Source organism: Crocuta crocuta, unplaced genomic scaffold (genome assembly GCF_008692635.1).
Source record: "Crocuta crocuta isolate KB4526 unplaced genomic scaffold, BGI_CrCroc_1.0 scaffold1, whole genome shotgun sequence".
NCBI classification, from domain to species: domain Eukaryota; kingdom Metazoa; phylum Chordata; class Mammalia; order Carnivora; family Hyaenidae; genus Crocuta; species Crocuta crocuta.
In genome coordinates this window covers 3,171,581-3,181,777 of record NW_027527930.1, presented here as the reverse complement: position 1 = coordinate 3,181,777, position 10,197 = coordinate 3,171,581, and positions in this window count along the sequence as shown.

Sequence of the window (10,197 nt, the reverse complement as noted above, 5' to 3'; positions counted from 1 at the left end):
AAGAAATATAGGGAAAGACTTTAAAACAAGGTTTGGCATAGGGTAATTATTATAAGCTATATTTGACACTGTGGAAGAACAGCACATAATTTGCAGCAGTAAAACAAAACTGAAGGGGGGGGAAAGCTTTTCATTGTATCTTTAGTATTTTGGGAGGTTGTTTGGGACTTTTCATCTCAGGTGAGAGTCTCAATAACACATTTGCCTTTTAGGAATTACAAACTGCGTAATACCTTGAAGAGAAAAACTAAAAGATTTCAGATGTATTATATGGTTTTAATGTCCTTTCCTCACTGGATCTTTTACCTTGTTTTTGCATGGAGAAAGTTTTGAGTATCATTTTAGTTACTTCACAGAGATGGTTTGCAATGTTTTAGTAAAGAATTTGATAAGAATATACACTTATTCCATTGTAGGTTGAAGTAAAGAGCAAAGTCCTCACAAACAAATCACAATCAGCCAGGGAGTCACTGAGTTAAAGTATGAAGTGTTATCTAGTCTTAATTGCCAGCTTTCTCCTTTCTAGTTAGTAAAGGTCCTTAGAGGTATTAGAAACGTCCACATGCTGTGGAATCTTGCAGTGTACTGTTTGTGTGTACCTCTCTGCATTTAAAAGCAGTTATATTTATGCTTTATGTCATTAATTAAGTGGCAGTGTAATGAATATAGAAAACCAGCTGAAATATGAGTCCTTTAAAATTTATAGGTAAGACTATTGATGAGCCTTTTCTTTAAAGGTGGATGGTACTCCAAGTTCCTAGTTCCTTAAGCTTTTAGCTCTTGGATCAATAATATAATCACAGCTCTGCATAAGCTTTAGTGCAATATGAGTTGATCAGTGGCTACAAACATTTAGGGTAGCCAAGATTATAAAAACAAGCCTAAACATGTTACTTGAAAATCCACAGAACATCTTACAGTACTGTTTTAAAGTGACAAAATCCAAGCCACTGTAAGAATCAAGACTTATTAATTTTCTTGTGAAGTAAAGCATGACATTCTTTTCAGCTTACCTACATTTTATTTTTAGTTATCCATCTTTGATTTTTTTGAAAGTCTTTGGTGATTTTAAGGATGGACACTTAGACTGTATGACAAAACATTTTAGAGATCAGTATCATGGGTGTACTTTTAGCATAAGCTATTTATTTGTTTATTTTTGGAAAGTGAGAGTATGAGGTTTGGCATAGGGGGGGAGAGAGAGAGAGAGCGAGAGAGAGCGAGAGAGAGCGAGAGAGAGAGAGAGAGAGAGAGAATGAATCTCAGTAAGGCTCCCCGCTCAGCTCTGAGCCAGCATGGGTCTTAATCCCCATGACTGCAAGATCATAGCATAAGCTTTTTAGAGCTGTGATAAGAAAAAAATATCACTTGGAAACAGTTGGAACAGTTCTTTTTTTGTTTGCCTTTTTTTTTTTTTTTAGTGTAGTATATAAGCTTGTTATAATTTAAAAATAATGGTTTTCTTGGGCTGTTTATTTTTCATTGGGTGGCACTTGGGAAAAGACTTATTTGAAAGTAATACACTCAACTTAAGACTTCATGTTTAACTTCTGATTTTACTTTATTTTATTTTTTTAACCTTTTTAATGTTAATTTTTGAGAGAGAGAAAGACAGCATACAAGTGGTAGAGAGACAGAGAGTGAGAAAGAGGAGTAATCCCAAACAGGCTCCAGGCTCTGAGCTGTCAGCACAGAACCCAACATGGGGCTCAAACTCATGAGCTGTGAGATCATGACCTGAGCCAAAATCGGATACTTAACCCACTGAGCCACCCCAGTGCCCCTAACTTCTGATTTTATAAGTGCAGCAATTTATTTATACTGCTTAGTTAATGTAAAACCTCAGTGTGAAAGCTCTCTGTAGAGTCCACTTAGCTTTACTTTTGAATCACAAGATTTTGATGACTGTTATTGCCTTAATATTGCAAAATATTAATTGCAAAAATACTTTGTCAATATATATGTCTCTCCATGTTTATTCTATCTCTAATAGTTTTAGAAATATAAGCACTACTTGATAAAATTTGTTTTTGTTTTTTTTTTTTTTTGAGAGTGAGAGGAGCTTGAGCACTTGGGGGAGAGGGGCAGAGGGAGCAAGAGGGAATCTTAAGCCAGCGACTCAGTCAACACAGAGCTGGCCTGGGGCTCCATCCAACAACTCTGGGATCTTGACCTAAGCTGAAATCAAGAGTTGGACACTTAACCGACTGAGCCACTTGGGTGTTCCAGAATGCACTCTTAAGAAATTATTCCTCGGGGCTCCTGGGTGGCTCAGTCAGTTAAGCAGCTGACTTCATCTCAAATCATGATCTCACAGTTCATGGATTTGNTAAATAAACATTAAAAAATTTTTTAAAAAAGAAAATTGTTTCTCTTAAGCAATATATTTAACCCAGGTCAAACAGTGATAGTTTTCTTTAAGTGGAAGAAATATGGATGTATTTTTCCATTTTTCTACTTTTTCTGTGCTTGCAAGTAGTCTAATGAATACATTACCTTTATCATAGAAAATAAAACATGTTGAGGATGATTTTGATTAAGTTTGATAATTATATCTTTTTTTATGAAGATCTACTAACAGCAAAGAGCAAAGTGGTATTCCTTGTGTTTGCTGTGAAGTAGAATTCAACAGGCTTATGGTAGAGAAGCTTATCATATTTTGTGTCAGCTTTGAGTTTTAATGTCTCAATAGTGTTGCTGAAACTATTTGGTTGTTTGCTTTTCTGACCTATGATTTCATTCACCGTTTGTTCTGCTTCTCATATATTCCTTAAATTCTCTTTTAAATTTCTGTGAAATCTGTCCCTTAGTTAGTTTTCTCTGCTTTAACTGAAATCTTATTTTCTTGCCTTTATTATTGCAAAGGACTCCTAGCTGGTCCTGCCTCTATTCCAATTTCATTGCTCTGCAAAGTTAGAATGAGTAATTGTCTGAAGGTTGATCAAATTATGTTGCACAGATTCTTTTTTTTTTTTTCTAGGAGAGAGAGAGAGACAGCGTGAGCAGGGGAGGGTCAGAGAGAGAGGGGACACAGACTCTGAAATAGCCTTCAGGCTCTGAGCTGGCAGTCAGCACAGAGCCCGACGCGGGGCTCGAACCCACGAACCGCGAGATCATGACCTAAGCGAAAGTCGGACGCTTAACCAACTAAGCCACCCAGGCGCCCCTGTGTTGCACAGATTCTTAAAAACCTTGCTTGCCTTCTCCATATCTGAGATACAATCTAAAGGTCTTTCATGATCTACCCCCTCCCCACTTTTCCAATATTATCTCCCAACCTTGTGTTGCCCTTGTTGCTTTGGATAACTTTAAAACGTTTGGCATTCCTTCTATTACTACACTCACTCTTCCTCCAGGATTCTCTCAAGTAGAACTTCTCTGCCTTCCTTATGTAAGAGGTACACGCCTCTTTTGAGGTCCCAGAGCATCCTAACTAAGCAATTAATCACTTCAGCTGCAACATCTGTCCTTCTCTAAAGGTTAACATCTTTTGAGTTTCTCCTTTCTATAACACACAACAGATTTATTCCTCTGATAGTTCTCAGGCCACCTCCCTCACCAGCACTAAAAATCCCTTTCCTCTTCCTAAAATCTTCTCAAGGGGCACCTAGGTGGCTCAGAGTTTGGCTGAGCTTCTGACTTTAGCTCAGGTCATGATCTTGTGGTGAGTGGGTGAGTTTGAGCCCCACATTGGGCTTGCTGCTGTCAACCTGTCAGGGCAGAGCCTGCTTTGGATCTTCTGTCCCCCTCTCTCTGCCCCTCCCCACCTTGCACTCTCTCAAAAATAAACATTTAAAAAATAATATCTTCTCAAAATTCTGTGCCATCAGGACGCTGGATAAAATTCAGAAAATTTGGACTCAAAATGAAGTTTAAGGAATAAATTTATTTGGCCTCAATTTCCTTTTATGTGTATCTTTGAACGTGGTGTGATTAGAAATGTAATGGGGTGCCTGGGTGGCTCAGTTGGTTAAATGTCCGACTTCCGCTCGGGTCATGATCTCAAGGCTGGTGAGTTCTAGCCCTGTATTGGGCTCTCTGCTGACAGCCCAAAGCCTGGAGCCTGCTTCTGATTCTGTGTCTGTTTCTCTGCCCCTCCCCTGCTCATGCTCTTTCAAAAATAAATAAAACATTTAAAAAAAAAGAATGAAATGTAAGCACAGTTGACCATTGAGACTATGGGTTTGAACTGCTCAGGTACTCATATCTGTGGATTTTTTTTTTTTTTCAATAAATTGAGTCTAGATTGGTGAATGTATTTTCTTGTCCTTAACATATTATTTTCTTGGGGCGCCTGGGTGGCTTGGTCGGTTAAGCGTCCGACTTTCGCTTAGGTCATGATCTCGCGGTTCGTGGGTTCGAGCCCCGCGTCGGGCTCTGTGCTGACTGCCAGCTCAGAGCCTGGAGCCTGTTTCAGTCTGTGACTCCCTCTCTCTCTGCCCCTCCCCTGTTCACGCTGTCTCTGTCTCTCTCTCTCTCCTAGAAATAAATAAAAAACATTAAAAAAAAATTTAAAAAAACCATTATTTTCTTTATCTTACTTTATTGTAAGAATATAGTATGTAATACATATAAAAATAGATGTTAATGGACTGCTTGTATCATCAGTAAGGCTTCTGGTCAACAGTAGGCTATTACTAGTTAAGTATTTGGGGATTCAAAAATGATACACTGATTTTCAGTGGCGGGGGGTGGCGGTTGGGGAATGTTGGTGTTCTTAATCCTCATGTTGTTCAAATGTCAACTGTATGCCTAAAAGAGCTCATTTAATAAGTGTAAAAAATTATGAGTGTTAATAAAGTTCTGTTTAGTTATCTACTTATTTTGAATAAACCCCTCCCCCACCCATCGTAAGGTGATCTCCTAGTGTATGTATTAACATAGGCCATTTAAAGCAATGCTTAAGGATAAAAGGAACAGTCCCCTAGTGTAAGGTTTCCTGAGGCCCAAGGACTTCTAGCTTCAGAGAGTCCAGGAACCCACTTGTGGTATGTAAAATGTGATTAAGCCTATGTTATTGTTTGGCGTGGGGGGGAGGGGGGGGAAGGGGGAAGGTCCATTGCTTTCAACAGATTCTCATGAGATTAAGTTTGAGGTTTTGTAGTCCCATGTTCATACCACACCATATTTCATTCTTATAATTAGTTTCATTCATGTCCATGTTATTAGCAAAGAGAAACCTAAACCATTATGCCCAGGGCAGTGTTTCCCAAAGTGTGTTCTATAGACCATCTGGATCAGCATCATTGACGGTCCCTGGTAAAAATACAAGTCCCTAAATCAACACCAAGCCAGCTAAATCAGAATCTGTAATGGAAATCTGCTTTTTAAACTTACCACCTTAGGCACTCTGGATTGTAAAGCACTATGATAGATCCAAGGAGAAAATTAACTCTTTCAAGGGGGGTAAATTATTTTTTTATATGAATTAATAGGAACTAACACTAAGCACTTAACTATCTGCCAGGTGCTATTCTAAATGTATATTATATGGTTTAACTATTTAAATATTTATATACAATATATATATTGTCCAACGTGAAGAAATTGGGACAGAGATTAAGTAGGCCAAGGACACACTGTAAGTGGTGACACTGGGATTTCAACTCAGTGTGGCTCCAGAGGTCAAACTCCTAATTGCTACCCTGTATCGTTTAAGGCAGACTATTTTATTCATTTCCTCCAGAGTTTTTGTTAAGAGTTTTTTGTTGTTTTGTTTGTAGTTTTAAAAATATTTATTCTTAATATTTACTATCATTTAAAACTTCACATTGAAGCACATGTAAAAAAGTCATTGTTTTTCTTCGTCAAAAATGAATAGCTAAAGGAATCCAGAAAACATATCTGGAATGCATAGCTAAAGTAAGTACATCAAATTAAAAACTTTGATATTAAGAAAATATACTTTAAGCAAAATTTATTTAAAAAAATTTTTTTAACATCTACTCATTTTTGAGATTATGAGTGGGGGAGGGACAGAGAGAGGGAGACACAGAATCCCAAGCAGGCTCCAGACTCTGAGCTGTCAACAGAGCCCAAAGGGTCTCAACTTCATGGACTGCGAGATCATGACCTGAGCTGAAGTCGGATGCTTAACCAACTGAGCCACCCATGTGCCCCATACTTTAAGCATAATTTAAAACATACATGTTAATGTTTGTTGATTTGGGTGGTGGTAAATTTTTTATACTGTCTCTGTGTTCAAACGTTTAATGGCAAAATGCAAATGTGTTAAAAAGAATCACTATTTAAAAGAATTTTTTAAACTCTGATTTATGACCTGAAGCAACATTCAGTTTGAATAATCTGGAACTTTAGTTGAACCCTACGTGATTCAACTATTTTTTTCGGGACCATTTACTATTCAGACAGTGGTACATGTTCCTCATTGTTATCTCTGAGATGTAAATTATACTCACCTTCACCTTTCTTGAATTACTTAGGTAATGTTAACTTATATTACTGTAACATATTAACTTAAAAATTTTTTACTTCAGACAAGGAATAGGTAACTCCAGCCATTCCTTAAATGTGGAATTTATTCGTTTGTGTCAGATATGTGAATATAATTATTCAAGTTACCAAAGCTATTTTTTGTGTGTAAGATCACAGAAAGTAATTCCCCAGTTTGCCAAAAAGCTTTGACCATTGAGGTCTGATAAACAAATTTATTTCTACACAAAAATGAAAGGGATACATGAATTCCTTTATAAGAATGTAGGTAAGAAACTGTGGCTTGGAGAAACTACATCAAAGCTAGTGAGCAGGTAGAGTAAGTCACTGGATCACTAATTTGGTATTTTCTTCTACTTTAATTTTTAATATTTTAGTTTTCAGTAGTTAACCCATACCTTAACATGCTGACAGAAAACAGGTTGCTGCTTTGTACTAATGCCAGAAACCAGTAATCTATTTTATTGAACTGTTACCCGTGAGACTCCCCAGACAGAATCCACAAAGGAGTCACTATGGTAAGTGATCACGCTGAGTAGTTAGCAATTTATGATTCCCGAGTTACGATGGTACCCAGCACATCTCAGTGCTCTTTAAATGTCTGAGTAAATACAAACTTTGGGTGACATGAATATTATATACAGCAGTCTTTGTTACTTCGTTAGCTATCAGTTCACATCAGGCAAGGCCATTTTTTATATTTGGAATTAGGATAGCACCATCTATATCCCAGCTATTCCAGAATGAATTATGTTTATAATGTATTGTGAGGTCTCTGAAGAAGTATTTCGTACATTTGGGAGAATATTTAACAGGCTTAACTTTTTTCCACTTTCCTAAATGGAAGGCTTTTCTTCCTTTAACAATTTTTTTTTCAGTTTTTACTTATTTTTGAGACAGAGAGAGACAGAACATGAGCGGGGGAGGGGCAGAGAGAGAGGGAGACACAGAATCCAAAACAGGCTCCAGGCTCTGAGCTAGCTGTCAGCACAGAGCCTGATGCGGAGCTCGAACCCACCAACCGCGAGAATATGACCTGAGCCAAAGTTGGACGTTTAACCAACTGAGCCACCCAGGTGCCCTGGTTTTTCTTCCTTTAAAACATCTTTTCCTCACCACAATGTTGTACATCTGGCAGGGATTTGACATACAGCATCAGATATTTTTAACCTCTAACTTCATTCCCTTGCTTTTTGTCTTGTGCCAGATTTTGTCTTGTGCCAGAATTTATATTCCTTCAAGTGTTCACCCAGTGCTCCCCTCTTCTTCTAAACCTAGGATATTCAATTTCTCAATCACTTTTACATATGACTACACTACTCTTTATATTCCTGTAATGATAGGAATCACTATATTATGAGCTACAATTCACTGAGCACCTGCGTGTGAGATGTGTTCTCACAACCCTATAGTTAAAGCCAACACTTACTAGGTGAGTTTTGTATAACAGCCATTTTTCTAAGTTTCATTAATCCTTGTAAAAACTGTATGAAGTAGGTAACACTACTCATAATACTCTTGTTTGATGAAAAACTAAGGAACAGAGAGATGACGTAACCAAAATCACAGACTCAGTGATTTTGGGCTAGGAACTTGGATAGTCTAGTCTACCCTCAAATTGGGAAAACTGTTTTACACCTGTGTTTCTCCTTTACTGCTATACACAAAATACTGCTGACACCAGATGTGAGTTTTTCCCCCACCGAGCCATTCTGTGACACCAGTTGGGTGTTGTACAATTTAACTCACTTCTGACACTCTCTACCTGGATAGTTCAAGTTGTTACCATGCTTCTGACTGATGAGCTATAAATCTGAGATTCCCATGATTTCCTCCCTGGGTCCAGCTGATTTACTAGAGTGGCTCACAGAACTCATGCAAACATGTATGTTTACCAGTTTATTAAAGGATATGATAAAAAATACAGAAGAAAAGTCAGATAAAAAGATGTATAGGGTGAGGTGTGGGGTGCCAAGCAGAGGCTTCTGTCCCTATGGAGTTGGAGTGTATCACCCTCCCAGTGTGGATGCATTCACCCATCTGGAAGCTCCTTGAATCTCATACTGCTGGGGTATTATGGAGGCTTTCTCACATAAGCACAATCAATCATTAATTCCATTTCCAGCCTTTCTTCCCTCTCCAGGGAATGGAGAGTGGGGCTTAAAATTCCAAGCTTCTAATTATGGCCTGGTCTTTCTGGTGATCAGCCCTCATCCAAGATCCATGCAAGAGCCCACTCAGTCACCTCATCAGATCAAAGGATGCTCCAAGCGGTGCTTGGGTGGCTCAGGTGGTTAAGAATTGGACTCTGGATTTCAGCTCAGATCATCCATAGTAGTGGGATAGAGCCCCAGGTCAGGTTCTGCACTGAGTGTGGAGCCTGCTTGGGATTCTTTCTCTCCCCCCACTCTCACCCTCCCCCCACCTCTTCCCTGCTCGTGTGTGTGCTCTCTCTCTCTCAAAATAAACAAACATTAAAAAAAACAAAAAGATGTTCCTAGTGCTCTTATCACTTGGGAGTTAACAAAGGGTTTAGGAACTCTGTGCCAAGAATGGGGGGCAGAGCTAATACATATATTTTGTATTATCTCACAGCTCTTAACTATCGTTATATCATCTCCAAGTTAGACCAAGATGAAGACGAAGAAAATGAGTCTGAGGGTCAAGTAATTAATGCAAAAGCACTCTACTAACTGCAAAACCTGTACTTTTTCTACTGTATCAGAAAAGGAAGTGTAGAAGGGGCTCTGAAGCCAGAAAGGCTGGATTGAAATCCAGCTACTTAATAGCTACATGACCTTGAGAAAGTGGTTTTTCTGGGTCACAGTTTCCTCATCTTTAAAATATAGATAGTAGAATTTGTGAGGAATAACAAAGTACAAATAAAGTGCTTACAAAAGTACCTTAGCGCCAAGTGTTCATTTTATTTCTAACCAACCTCTTTATAAGGAAACAAAAGATAAAATAATTTGACAAGTGTGCTCCTGAGGAAGGAGCTATAAGCCACAGAGAAAGCTAATGAAGGCTCATATTAAGCCTGTCTGGGTCCAAATCCCAAGGCTGTGTCTTTTTTCAAGTTAACCTCCTGGAACTTCAGCATCCACATAAATGATACATGGAGAACAGTACCACACCTCACAAAGTTATTGTAAAAGTCAAATTAGGTGACACACAACTGGTACATGGCAATAGCTTAATAAATATTAACCAGTGACCATCTCTGCATCTCTAGCATCTAGAGATATTATTGAAGGAACAGTGGCATAGTTAGAACATCTTTTGTGCTTTCCTTCACTAGACCTGTGATTTCCTTCCCTGGCATCACCCCAACTATTTTTAAGTTCACTATCTCATGGGCACCTGAGTTGCCCAGTTGATTGAGTGTCCAACTTCATCTCAGCTCATGATCTTGTGGTTCATGAGTTCAAGCCCCACATCGGGCTGGCTGCTGTCAGCCTGTCAGCACAGGGCCCACTTTGGATTTTCTGTCCCCCTCTCTGCTCCTCCCCACCTTTGCACTCTCCCCCAAATAAGTATTTTTTAAGTTTGCCGTCTCAGCATCTCTTTCCTATCATAAAACAAGAGTAACTAAAGAAAAATGTAACTTTTTTACCATTTAAATTTACTTACCTAGCAGTAAGTAATCCTACCAAATTTTTAGCAAATGGGAGTATACAAAACAGCAACTGCTGCAAGTCACCAGTACATATGGAAAATAGAATTTTTACCTTATTTACCACATTA